Raw genomic sequence first — 15,114 nt, forward strand, 5'->3', positions numbered from 1 at the left:
CCCAAAATAATATGTTATTTTGAATCACCCCGTGTTTTGCAAAAAATTTTAAATTATTTTTTTTAATTTAAATTTTTAAATTTTTTTGTATTTAATTAGAATGTTAATTGGTATAATTAATATTTTAATTAAAAATGTAAAAATGTTCAATCATTTTCTTAATAGACTTTATTTTTTATTTTGCTTAAAAAGTTAATTGTGTCAATTACTTTTTTAATTGACTACGTTTTTAACTCAATCATCTTTTTAATTGGAAATAGTTTGGTGATATTTTCTTCTGTGATACACAGAAAAATAATATTTAACTCAATCACAAAATTAAATAACTTGGTCCAGTTAATTTTTTAATAGAACTTGTTGCAATGATGAAATTGATAGTATCATTTATAGAATTATTTAGAAGCAAAAAATAAAATTGATTAAAAAAGTCCCCAACATGATGAAACTCACGCTCATGAAAAAAATTCAGTTTTGCTTTAAAATTGTCCCACAAAGGATGACGAAAAATGTCACGCTCACATCAAATTTTTAAATGATTTTTTCGGTGAGCTTTAAAACAATATAATTTGTTATTTTGAATTACCCTGTGTTTTGATATCTTCCACTTTCGAAGCTTTATTACTGTCTAGGGTTCGTTCGTCAAAATGACGACGATAAATTTTATTTTCGACGTAAAGTGTGTTTTGGTCGTGTGGAAAATGATAAATTTAATTGTACTAATTCAACCAAATTATGAATTTTTGTTTATTATTAATTTAAAATAAACTGTGTGACATAATAAACAACATTTTGGTTATAATATTTGTCCACGATGCAGTTAATAGAGCCTTTAAATAGGCCGTAGTCAAAATGACAAAGGATGACGTTAGTGTACAAAAAAATAAGGATGACTTTCCAGGGTTAAAATTCCCCCATTAAATTAAATTAAAATTGTCCATAAAAATGGTGGAAGGAATGCAATTTAAAAAATCATCTTGACTGACAAAACCCACTTCCACCTCCCCAGGAGCTACATGCAAAATTTGTGGGCCAGTGATTTCTACATGGAATTAGTATTTTTCCCATTTTTAAATTTTCTCATAGAAAATTTTTTTGATCGATATCATTAAAAGAAAATATTTTCAAACTAAAACACAAAAAAACGAACCTTTAAACGTAATTTAAACATCACATTTTATTAGAGAAATTCTGTTGAAACCAAGTTAAATAAGTAAAATTTTATTAACGAAAACCAAAACTTTGTTAAATAATTTAAATTTACAAAAGCAAACAAAAATTAAAATCAAAATAAGTAATCAAGAGAAAATATGTATGTTCTGTTACAAGAAACCAAAAAAAAACAACAAATAAAAAATAAAATAAATATCAAAAACAAAAATATAAAAGGTATTTAACAAAACAAAAAACAAACAACACAGAAGACAAAATAATAGATGAAACAACAAAATAAAATACTAGCCACAAATTTATTAAAGAAATACTAATACCAATACAACAACAACAACAATATACAGTATATAAAAAGTAATTCAAAATGAAATCTAAATGGAAATACTAAACAAACAAAAAATATTGAAAAATATTTTATATAACCTAACCAATATATTTTTTTAATAATTCTAAACAAATTTCCCACAATGGCGAAATAGTATAGAAATATTAAAAACAATACAAAAAAAAAATCATCATCAAAGATCCTCAAAAATATACATTGCGAAAAAAATAGTATACACAAAAATTTGGAATTTTGTATTTGTCCAAATCTCTACTATATGTGGTATATTACATTATATATCGGAAGGTTTAAATGATTAAGAATTGTGAAAACTTTTAATTATTATATGCTAACAAAAAAAAAACCTTCATAAATTTCTGGCAGTGTGGTTTGGTCTTTTTTTATATACACAGAAATAATTTTCACGAAAATTTTTCCAATTAAAATCTTAATTGAGTTTTAAAAAATATTCAATTAAAAATTTAATTGATTCAACAATTTTTTTTTAATTGAAATAAAAATCAATCACACAAATTAATAGTATCAATTAATTTTTTAATTGTATCAATTAATTTTTAATTAACTGTCAATTAATTTTTTAATTGATACTATCATTTCTGTGATTGAAGACATTTCAATTAAAAAATTAATTGGATCAATTAATTTCGTTATTGAATCAGAAAAAAATTCTTTGTGTGTAGTTTAGAGTTTGTTTGTTGTAATTTCTGCTTAAAACCATATTAAGCTCACCAAAATATGTCCAATTAAAATTTTAATTGAATTTTCAACAATATTCAATTACAAATTTTATTGATTCAACAAATTTTTTATTTAAAACAAAAATCGAACACAAGAATTAATAGTATCAATTTTTCAATTGGATAACTTAATATTCACTCAAAAAAATTTTTTTTTTTCAATCACGAAATTAATTGATCCAATTATTTTTTTTTAATTGAAATGTCTTCAATCACAGAAATGATAGTATCAATTAAAAAATTAATTGATACTATTAATTTTTGTTTCAGTTGAAAAAAATTATTGAACAATTTTTAATTAAAAATTTTTTTAAAACTCAATTAAGACTTTAATTGGAAAAATTTTCGTGAACATTTTTCTGTATTTTAATTGACTTCGTGAGTGATACTATCATTTTTGTGATTGAAGACATTTCAATTAAAAATTTATTGGATCAATTAACTTTGTGATTGAATCCAAAAATATTTTTTTTTTTGTGTAAACAGAGGAAAAATATATTTATGAAATCGATGAAAAAACAAAACAACTGCTCTCAAATCGATGATTTGACTTTGGCAAATAGTGAAATGTTTGTGTAAATGGATGAAGGCAAAGTCGACTCTCAAAAAACTTTTTTTTTTCGGAAGGTTCGAGTGTAATTCACGAATTTATTCTGATAATTGGTTGATAGTTTCGCAAGTAGAGGATGCTGATGAGGAATATGGCAGTTCCGAAACGATCGTCCATCTAACCGTCTTGCAGTCTAAAGGGCTTTGCCCAAATAAACTTGACAAACAAAATTTTCCTCTGTTGGTTAAGCTACTCTTTTAGTCAACGCACAGTTTTAAACTAAAATCAAAACAATAATATTTTTTTAATTCCGTTGTTAAAAGTATTCGTAAATTTAGAACTTTTTATTGTGATTAATTATTATGTATTATTTTTATTTTTATACAATTATTTTTTTAATACAAATTGTTTTAATGGCGAAAATGGTGGTATCAATTATGGAATTAGAAGTAAAAATAAACTTGATAAAAAAATTCACAATCATGAATGTAAATCACGCTCATGAAAAAATTCATTTTTGCGTTAAAATTCTCCCACACCATAAATTCGGGATCACGAATAATGTCACGCCCACATCAAATTATGAAATGATTTTTGATGAGCTTTAAAACGTAACACAATTTTTGCTAAAGGTCTAAATGTCCTATTTCCTAATTCGATTTATAGTGCAATACCATATATAGTAGATACCTTAATGTATTTGAAATTATACATCACACATATACATATATATTTATATGAATAATTAAATAAATCATAATTTAGATAAAATAAATTTGCTTTAACTAATCCAAAATGAAATTTTTCTAATGAAAAATTCCAAATAAAAATCAATGAAACACAAATTGCTTCAAAATAAATGAATGGAAAGACACTTAAAACAAAAACCAACAAAATAATAATTTGAAAATGATCAAAGAAAAACCTTAAAAAAATGAAAATTTGTAAAATATATTATTAGAAAACAAAAACACAACAAAAAAGTTTTTCTTTGTCAACCCAAACAAAAACAGAAAACAATACTAAAATCAAGAAGCCTAAAAAATCTTCTCTAAACACATACATACGACGACTATCGATCGATATCAATAATGGTATAAAGCAAAAAAAAAATATTTTTTTTTCTTGAATTTTATCTTAAGGATAATCCAAAAATGGCAAGTGGTAAATGGTCTAAGAAAATAAAGGAAAAAAATCACACGCAAAAAAAACAACACAATTGGCAATAACTCCCTTAAGTCAAGATTTATTTTTTGTTTCTTATTATAGTTTTTAGTGTAAATCATCTTATATGTGAAATTATGTAAATTTTTAATCATCGTTTTTATACCCTTCACCACTACTGTGGTACAGGGTATAATAAGTTTGTGCATTTGTATGTAACGCCAAGAAGGAGTAATCATAGACCAACTTTTTAGTATACGGATCGGCTTAGAATTAAATTCTGAGTCGATTTAGCGATGTCCGTCTGTCTGTCTGTCCGTCTGTCTGTCCGTCTGTCTGTCCGTCTGTCTGTCCGTCTGTCTGTCTGTCTGTCTGTCTGTCTGTTGATGTATTTTTGTGTGCAAAGTACAGCTCGCAGTTTTAGTCCGATTGTCCTAAAATTTGGTATAGGGTCCTGTTTCGGCTCAAAGACGATCCCTATTGATTTTGGAAAAAATCGGTTCAGATTTAGATATAGCTGCCATATATATTTTTCACCGATCTGGTCATAATTGGCGTGTATATCAACCGATCTTCCTCAAATTCCGTACATCCGAATATTTTATGGGTCTCGAAAAACTTGCAAAATACCAGCCAAATCGGTTCAGATTTAGATATAGCTCTCATATATAGCTTTCGCCCGATTTACACTCATTTGCCCAAAGAGGCCAATTTTTAACTCCGATTTGGTTGAAATTTTGCACAGGGAGTAGAATTAGCATTGTAACTATGCGTGCCAAATTTGGTTGACATCGGTTCAGATTTGGATATATCTCCCATATATAGCTTTCGCCCGATTTACACTCATATGACCACAGAGGCCAATTTTTAACTCCGATTTAGTTGCAATTTTGCACAGGGAGTAGAATTAGCATTGAAACTATGCGTGCCAAATTTGGTTGAAATCGGTTCAGATTTGGATATATCTCCCATATATAGCTTTCGCCCGATTTACACTCATATGACCACAGAGGCCAATTTTTTGCTCCGGTTTAGTTGAAATTTTGCACAGGGAGTAGAATTAGCATTGTAGCTATGCGTGCCAAATTTGGTTGAAATCGTTTCAGATTTAGATATATCTCCCATATATAGCTTTCGCCCGATTTACACTCATATGACCACAGAGACCAATTTTTGACTCCGAGTTAGTTGAAATTTTGCACAGAGAGTATAATTAGCATTGTTGCTATGCGTGCCAAATTTGGTTGAAATCGGTTCAGATTTAGATATAGCTCCCATATATATGTTTTTCTGATTTCGACAAAAATGGTCAAAATACCAACAATTTCCTTGTAAAATCGCCACTGCTTAGTCGCAAAGTTGTAAAAATGACTCTAATTTTCCTAAACTTCTAATACATATATATCGAGCGATAAATCATAAATAAACTTTTGCAAAGTTTCCTTAAAATTGCTTCAGATTTAAATGTTTCCCATATTTTTTTTACTAACATTGTGTTCCACCCTAGTGCATTAGCCGACTTAAATTTTGAGTCTATAGATTTTGTAGAAGTCTATCAAATTCTTCCAGATCGAGTGATATTTAAATGTCTGTATTTGGGACAAACCTTTATATATAGCCCCAAACACATTTGACGGATGTGATATGGTATCGAAAATTTTGATCTACAAAGTGGTGCAGGGTATAATATAGTCGGCCCCGCCCGACTTTAGACTTTCCTTACTGGTTTATTTTCCTCTTTGGATCTTTGTACATTTAAAAAAAATTGTTTTATGTTAATAGTTTTTTGTTTTTCTATATTTCTCGATGTATATGTAAAAAGTAATATTAACAACAATATATATTTAAAAATTTAGCTCTGTAATTAAGAAAAAAATGGTCAAAAACTATTATAAAAATGTGTTTTTAGTTAAATTTAGTTACATTTAGTTTGTTACATTTTATTATCTCTTTAATTATGTCTATCTCTTTTAAATTTTAAAGAAAATGGAAGTATATTAAAGTAAATAAAAAAATATATATATATGAAAATATATTTATTTGAAAATTTAATAAAAATTTGTTTTTTTTTTTTCATATTGTCTTGAAAAAGTTGCAAAGAAGTAAGTCTGTAATCAAATTAAATTTAAAAATAAATAAATATTAATTTAATTTGTTTAAAGTATGCACACCACCATAGGATGGAAAGCAGGGATGAAAAATCAAATATTTAAAGTGTACCAACGAATATAAAAAACTCAAATGTAAAATTTTTTTCCTCAAAAAATCCCCCAAAACGTGGAAAACCCCTAAAACCCTAAATTGAGTCAAAATTTTAAATTTCTTCTAATGTGTTTATTGTCCATTCCGTCATACTATTTTCGTATGAAAATATCCAGTTAAACGCGTAACAAAATTGGGTATTTGAATACGGACAATTCACAATATATGCAAATTTAGCACAGAACTTAATAATAGCGTCGGATTTGACAACATGCATACATTCAATATTGGAAATTTTCGTCTTATTAATTGAGTGAATTTTTTTATATACTGTGCCACCGTGGTGCAATGGTTAGCAATATGGACCCAGCAGCCAGAGTTTTATACCGATTTGCTTGAAATTTTGTACAAACATAACACTTAGTCGTATAGTCAAGTGTGCAAAATTTGATTGAAATCGGTTCAGATTTAGATATAGCTCCCATATATATCTTTCGCCCGATATGGACTTATATGGCCCCAGAAGCCAGATTTTTGACCGAATTTGGTTGAAATTTTGCACTAGCAGTACAATTAATAGTATAGTCAAGTGTGCAAAATTTGATTGAAATCGGTTCAGATTTAGATATAGCTCCCATATATATCTTTCGCCCGATATGGACTTATATAGCCCCAGAAGCCAGAGTTTTAGCCTAATTGGTTAAAATTTTGCACTAGGAGCACAATTAGTAGTGTAGTCATGTATGCTAAATTTTATTGAAATCGGTTCAGATTTAGACATAACTCCCATATATACCTTTCGCCCGATTTTCCGTCATATGACCACATAGTTCAAGTTGTAGTCCGATTTACGTGATATTTTGCACAGAGAGTAGAATTAACATACTAAGTATACATGCCAAATTTAGTTGAAATCGGTTCAGATTTCGATATATGGAAGATATATATGTTTTTCCGATTTGGGTAAAAATGGCCAAAATACACACATTTTCCTTATAAAATCGCCACTGCTAAGTCGAAAAATTGTAAAAATGACTCAAATTTTCCTTTATTTCTAATACATATCTATCGACCTATATATCATAAATACACTTTTACGAAGTTGCCTCAAAATTGGTTCAGATTTAAATGTTTCCTATATTTTTTACTAACATTGTGTTCTACCTCAGGGCATTAGACGACTTAAATTTAAAGTCCATAAGTATTTTAGAGCTCTGTCCATATCTGGATTTTAATTAAAATAGTGTACCATCCCAGGTGATTTGCCGACTTAAATTTTAAGTCTATAGAATATAAATTTTGTTCAGATGGAGTCAGATTTAAATGTATGTAACAGGTTGGCTGACTTACCCCGGTCTAACAAAGAAAAACACATTTTTTTGTCAAAATTCGTTTTTATTATTCAACATAGTTCCCTTCAAGAGCGATACAACGATTATAACGACCTTCCAATTTTTTGATACCATTTTGGTAGTACTCCTTCGGTTTTGCCTCAAAATAGGCCTCAGTTTCGGCGATCACCTCTTCATTGCAGGCAAAGTTTTTTTCCCTGCGAGCATCCCTTTGAGGTCTGAAAACAAGAAAAAGTCGCTGGGGGCCAGATCTGGAAAATACGGTGGGTGGGGAAGCAATTCGAAGCCCAATTCATGAATTTTTGCCATCGTTCTCAATGACTTGTGGCACGGTGCGTTGTCTTGGTGGAACAACCCTTTTTTCTTCTTCATATGGGGCCGTTTTGCCGCGATTTCGACCTTCAAACGCTCCAATAACGCCATATAATAGTCACTGTTGATGGTTTTTCCCTTCTCAAGATAATCGATAAAAATTATTCCATGCGCATCCCAAAAAACAGAGGCCATTACTTTGCCAGCGGACTTTTGAGTCTTTCCACGCTTCAGAGACGGTTCACCGGTCGCTGTCCACTCAGCCGACTGTCGATTGGACTCAGGAGTGTAGTGATGGAGCCATGTTTCATCCATTGTCACATAGCGACGGAAAAACTCGGGTGTATTACGAGTTAACAGCTGCAAACACCACTCAGAATCATCAACACGTTGTTGTTTTTGGTCAAATGTGAGCTCGCGCGGCACCCATTTTGGACAGAGCTTCCACATATCCAAATGTTGATGAATGATATGACCAACACGTTCTTTTGATATCTTTAAGTCCTCTGCTAACTCGATCGACTTCATTTTACGGTCATTCAAAATCATTTTGTGGATTTTTTTGATGTTTTCGTCGGTAACCACCTCTTTCGGGCGTCCACTGCGTTCCCGTCCTCCGTGCTCATGTCACCACGCTTGAATTTTGCATACCAATCAATTATTGTTGATTTCCCTGGGGCAGAGTCCGGAAACTCATTATCAAGCCAAGTTTTTGCTTCCACCGTATTTTTTCCCTTCAGAAAACAGTATTTTATCAAAACACGAAATTCCTTTTTTTTTTCATTTTTTTCACAATAACAAAAGTTGCTTCACAAAAGACGCTCTATCTCACAAACTAACTGACTTACAGACGTCAAATTTTGACACGAATCATTTGAAGGTTAGTACTACATATAAAAATAATATGCATTTAATACTAGCGACGCCATCTATGTGTCAGACCGGGGACTTATGAGCCAACCTGTTATATCCTAAGTTTAATTTTACTGGTCCTAGATTTAAAGCCAGATAGGTCGCTAAAAAATTTCTTTATTTTAAAGAAGCTGAATCTTTGGCTCGGAATCAATACCAAAATCCTTAAGGGAAGGTCAAAATCTTTGGATACAAGTAAACTTTTTTTTGAGTGTAAAGTTCAATGGAAATACTTCATAATATCCTAAATATGTACATATTCTTTTAATCCATACACGTTTCACTACATGGATGGCGGAAATACGCAGGCAGTTTAATGTTACGGCGACGTAATTTCGACAACAAATTACTCTAAGATTCGACAGCCTTTTTAAGTCGTCTGCCCATGACACTGCAATTTGTGATAAGCTCCGCGGTGGAATAAAGGTCCTCAAGCTTGCCGACAACACTGCGGACAAAGAAACCTTGTTGATTACATATAAGGCAATTGGCCGGTCAGTGGTAAACTATGCAGCGCCAGTGTGGACACCTCAAACGAGCGACACGCAGTGGAATAACATACAGACTTGTCAGAACACTTTCCTTAGAACTGCAACACGATGTCTCCGCAGTACACCCCTGGATCACCTTTATACGGAGACCCAGATCATCCCAGTGCGTCGACACAATTACATGTTGTCAAAGCAGTACCTCTTGGGTTGCTATCGAAGTTGTCATCTAAATCAAAATCTTGTGGATAGGCAACCTCCACCCAGGAATGTAAGGATTGATCTTCACCTTCTAGAGCGTGAGATCCAGCGTTATAAAAGAGAGCCCCTAGATCAGGCAGCATACCAGACAGGTCTGAACAGGATTCATGAGGACACTGTTCTCGGAGTCCGACCACCGCCCATAGCACCAGAGGAGAGAGACCTCCCACGACAGGCCAGGGTAGTTTTGGCCCAACTAAGATCAGGCAAGTGCAGCCGCATCAATTCCTACTTATCAGTGATTGATAGCAGCGTATCTGACGGGTGTGCTATCGGGCCACATGACACTCGTCAGTCACCTTTCCGCTTGCCCATCTAAGCATACCATCTAATCCACACTCCATCCTTGTCGCAGAGTTCCTTGATCAGGCTACCAATTGAACTACCAAAGCATCCCAGCAAAAAAGGTGAAAGTTTTTCTAAAGGCACAACTTTAAAAACACTTCCACATATGTTCTTTATTTTAACTGCAGAGGAAGTTCATTTAAGTCAATTTTTATTAACTCCATTTTTTCATATTTATACCCTGCGCCACACTGTGGAACAGGGTATTATAAGTTAGTGCACATGTTTGTAACATCCAGAAGGAGACGAGATAGACACATGGTGTCTTTGGCAATAATGCTCAGGGTGGGTCCCTGAGTCGATATAACCATATCCGTCTGTCCATCCGTCCGTCCCTCCGTCCATCCGTCTGTCCGTGAACACATTTTTGTGATCGAAGTCTAGGTCGCAATTTAAGTCCAATCGCCTTCAAATTTGGCACATATTCCTAATTTGGGTCAGAATAGAACACTATTGATTTTGGAAGAAATCGGTTCAGATTTAGATATAGCTCCCATATATATCTTTCGCCCGATATGGACTTATATGGCCCCAGAATCTAGATTTTTGGCCGAATTTGGTTGAAATTTTGCACTAGGAGTACAATTAGTAGAATAGTCATGTGTGCAAAATTTGATTGAAATCGGTTCAGATTTATATATAGCTCCCATATATATCTTTCGCCCGATATGGACTAATATGGTCCTACAAGCCAGAGTTTTGGCCCAATTTGGTTGAAATTTTGCACAGGTAGTAGATTTACCATTGTAGCTATGCGTGCTAAGTTTGGTTGAAATCGATTCAGATTTAGATATAGCTCCCATATATATCTTTCGCCCGATATGCACTTATATGGACCCAGAAGCCAGAGTTCTATCCCGATTAGCTTGAAATTTTGCACAAGGAGTACAATTGGTAGTATAGTCATGTGTGCCAAATTTGATTGAAATCGGTTCAGATTTAGATATAGCTTCCATATATATTTTTCGCCCGATATGGACTTATATGGCCCCAGAAGCCAGAGTTTTGGCCCAATTTGGTTGAAATTTTGCACTAGGAGTACAATTAGTAATGTAGTCATGTGTGCTAAATTTGATTGAAATCGGTTCAGATTTCGATATAGCTCCCATATATATGTTTTTCTGATTTCGACAAAAATGGTCAAAATACCAACATTTTCCTTGTAAAATCGCCACTGCTTAGTCGAAAAGTTGTTAAAAATGACTCTAATTTTCCTAACCTTCTAATACATATCGAGCGATAAATCATAAATAAACTTTTCCAAAGTTTCCTTAAAATTGCTTCAGATTTAAATGTTTCCCATATTTTTTTACTAAAATTGTGTTCCACCCTAGTGCATTAGCCAACTTAAATTTTGAGTCTATAGATTTTGTAAAAGTCTATCAACTTCTGTCCAAATCGAGTGATATTTAAATGTATGTATTTGGAACAAACCTTTATATATAGCACCCAACACATTTGACGGATGTGATATGGTATCGAAAATTTAGATCTACAAAGTGGCAGGGCTGTGGAGTCGGAGTCTTGGAGTCGGAGTCTGAAGATTTGGCTGGAGTCGGAGTCGGAGTCGGAGTCGTAAAAATTTTGCTCGACTCCGACTCCGGCTAAACCAAATTTTTTAAAACACTTCACATTTTTGTAACTAAAAAAGTTTTTACGCAAATTAGTTTCCAATGCGTTATGCATTCGATCAATGTACACCATGATTGGAAATTAAAATCAACTTCCAATTACGGCTATCATTTTATGTTTCCTAGAATGTTAGACTAGCAAATGGGCTGGATCGGTCCATTTTAATCCCCATATCAATTTATTTGAAATAATTCGAACAATAATTCGAATTTATTGTTTTTAATTTTATTTTAAGGCTATATACCTACACACATATGACAGAAAAAATTGTCAAAACTGTTTTTTATAGAAAATTTTGTCACTATTGTATTTGTATGGAATGTTTTGTCAAAATTTAATTTCTATAAAAAAATTATTCGAAATATTATTACTATAGAAATATTTTATTCTATAGAAAACTATGTCAACATTTATTTCTATAGAAAATAAAAAATAAAACAAGTATATACAACAATAAGTTCGTCCGGGCCGAATCATAAATATCCACCACCATGAATCAAATATACTAATTTCCTTAGAAAATTTCATGGGGGTTTGATGACAGATCAGTTTAACCAGTTCGCATCCCGAAAATAAATGCAAAGATTTTACCTATCAGATTCCGGATTTATAAGAACTATTTTTGTTTGAGTTTTAAAGGAATCATAAACATATCCTGTAAATGTGCAAGAAAATTAAGAAAAAATACCTTGATTTGAAATCTAAAATCTATAGTACACCAACTGTTTTATGATTACGAGAAGTAATATCTGGCAAATTTAGATTTATGGTAAATGCACCTTCTGTACCCTCAATATCTGAAATCGGTCTATATGGAGGCCTTACCAGCGTTGCATCAACGAATTTTTATTTTGGACCAAATTTTTCCAAAATTCGTACCAGGGGACCAGTTTTCTAATTTAAATTAATATAATTTAAAAGTTACAATTCTTCTAAAAGAAAGAAAATTTTTTCAAAATGTTATTTCTATATAAAATTTTGACCTCATTCTATTTCTATCGAAAATTTTGTCCATATTTTATTTCTATGGAAAATTTGGTCCAAATTTTATTTCAATAGATTTCATTTTAGCCAAAATTTCAATTTAGCCAAAATTTAATTTCTATAGAAAATGTAGCCAAAGTTTAATTCTATTGAAAATTTAGGCAAAATTTAATTTCTGTAAAAAATTTAGCCAAAATTTTATTTCTATTACATATTTAGCAGAAATCTTTTTCTATAGAAAGTTATCGCAAAATTTTATTTTTTCTTAAAATTTGTACAAAATTTTTGCATAATATTGTATCCCAAAATTTTTTAAGAAGCTTATTTCTATACAAAATTTTGTTAAAATTTTATTTCTATGAAAAATTTGTTAAAATTTTATTTCTATGAAAATTTTGTTAAAATTTTATTTCTATAGAAATTTTTGTCCAAATGTTATTTCTGCAGAAAAATTCCATTTGGTCCGACCATCGGACCAACTTCAATAATTTTTTGGGTCTATTTTGGTCCAATCGGACTAATGGGGCTACGCCAAAAACATGGAAGGATACGTACAGTATTCAGCACATCTATTGTAGTTCTAGTATATAGACCCCAAAACGGAGGGCCGGTTTATAAGGGGACTATATCAAAAACTGGACCGATACACAATATATTCGGCACACCTCTTAATGGTCCTAGAATACCTCCAGATTTTCAATTTCAGGCAAATTGGATAAAAACTACGGATTGTAGAAGTCCAAGAAGTAAACTCGTAACATCGGTCTAAAAGGGGGCTATATCAAAACTTCGTCCGATAATGACCATCTTCGGCACGCCTTGTAATGGTCCTATAATACCTCTAGATTTCCAATTTCAGACAAATTGGATAAAAACTACGGATTCTAGAAGCTCAAGAAATAAAATCGGGAGTTCTGTCTATATGGGAGCTATATTAAAACATGGTCCGATAATCACCATTTTCAGCACTCCTCCTTATAGCCCTAGAATACCTCTAGGTTTCCAATTTCTGGTAAATTGGATAAAAACTACGGTTTTTATAAACCCAAGACCCCAAATCGGGCGATCGGTTGATATGGGAGCTATATCAAAACCTGGACGGATCTAGCTCATCTTCGACATGACAAACTTATTATACCCCTGTCACCATTCTATGGTGGTGGGTATAAAAATATTTTTATGTAGAAAATTTTGTCAAAAATTTATTTCTATAGAAAATTTAGCCAAAATTTTGCTTCTATAGAAAATTGTGCAAAATGTTGTTTACACAAAAAATTTTCCAAAATTTCTATTAATAATTTTTTCAAATTTTTTTCTATAGAAAATTGTGCCAAAATTTTGTTACTATAGAAAATTGTGCCAAAATTTTGTGACTATAGATTTTTTTTATACAAAATTTATACAACATTTTATGTCGATAGAAAATTTAGTCAACATTTTATTTTTATAGAAAATTTAGTCTAAATTTTCTTTCTATAGAAAATTTTGCAGCATTTTATTTCTTTAGAAAATTTTGCAAAATTTTATTTATTACACAAAAAAATTTCCAAAAATTTCTATTGATATTTTTTTCAAAATTTTATTTCTATAGAAAATTTTGTCAAAATTTGTTTACTATAGTTTTTTTTTTATAGAAAATTTGGTAAAAATTTATTTATATAGAAAAATTTCTCAAACATTTATTTATATAGAGAATTTAGTTCAAATTTTGTTTCTATAGAAAATTTTGCAAACTTTTATTTACTACACAAAAATTTTTCCAAAATTTCTATTTATATTTTTTTTTTAAATTTTATTTCTATAAAACAATTTGTCAAAATTTTATTTATATAGCAAAATATCTCAAATTTTTTTCTTACTGATACTCACTGCTAAGTCGAAAACTGGTAAAAGTGACTCAAATTTTGCTATATAAAAAATTATGAATGTTTCCCAAATATTGCACGAGATTTTGTAGAAGTCTGATTTCAGATTTTATCAAAATGTAGATCTAAATACAAAGTTGTGCAGAGTATGTTACAATCGGCCCGCCCGACTTTAGACTTTCTTTGCATTTTTATTTTTTGATATAATTGTGTTACGTCCCATAACGTTAGATTTAAATTTTAGGTACAGAGATTTTCTAGAAGTATATACAATTTTGTCTAAATCGATTCAGATTCAAATTCATGCATATGGGAATATAACCCTTTATAATAATTTTCGTCCACAAATACATATACTGTCGGTATCTTCTCATATTATGATGGGTATTTATATCATTATTTTATTTATTAAACATTGCCCTAAATTTGAAATAAAGAGTTTAATTGGTATAAATGCGAAATTAAGACCTTTCTTGCACACAAAAATAAATACGATACTTTATATCGATCCATATATATATCCCATATATACCCCCTCAATAGAACTACAAATTAGTGGTATTAAATGAGATTTAGTTATATTACCCGGAGTCGACTCCGGAGTCGGAGTCGGAGTCGAGCTGATGAAAAATGCTGGAGTCGGAGTCGGAGTCGAGCAAAATTGGCTCGACTCCACAGCCCTGCAAAGTGGTGCAGGGTATAATATAGTCGGCCCCGCCCGACTTTAGACTTTCCTTACTTGTTTTTTTACTAAAATTGTGTTCCACCCTAGTGCATTAGCCAACTTAAATTTT

This window comes from Haematobia irritans, chromosome 3 (genome assembly GCF_050003625.1).
Source record: "Haematobia irritans isolate KBUSLIRL chromosome 3, ASM5000362v1, whole genome shotgun sequence".
Lineage (NCBI taxonomy): Eukaryota > Metazoa > Arthropoda > Insecta > Diptera > Muscidae > Haematobia > Haematobia irritans.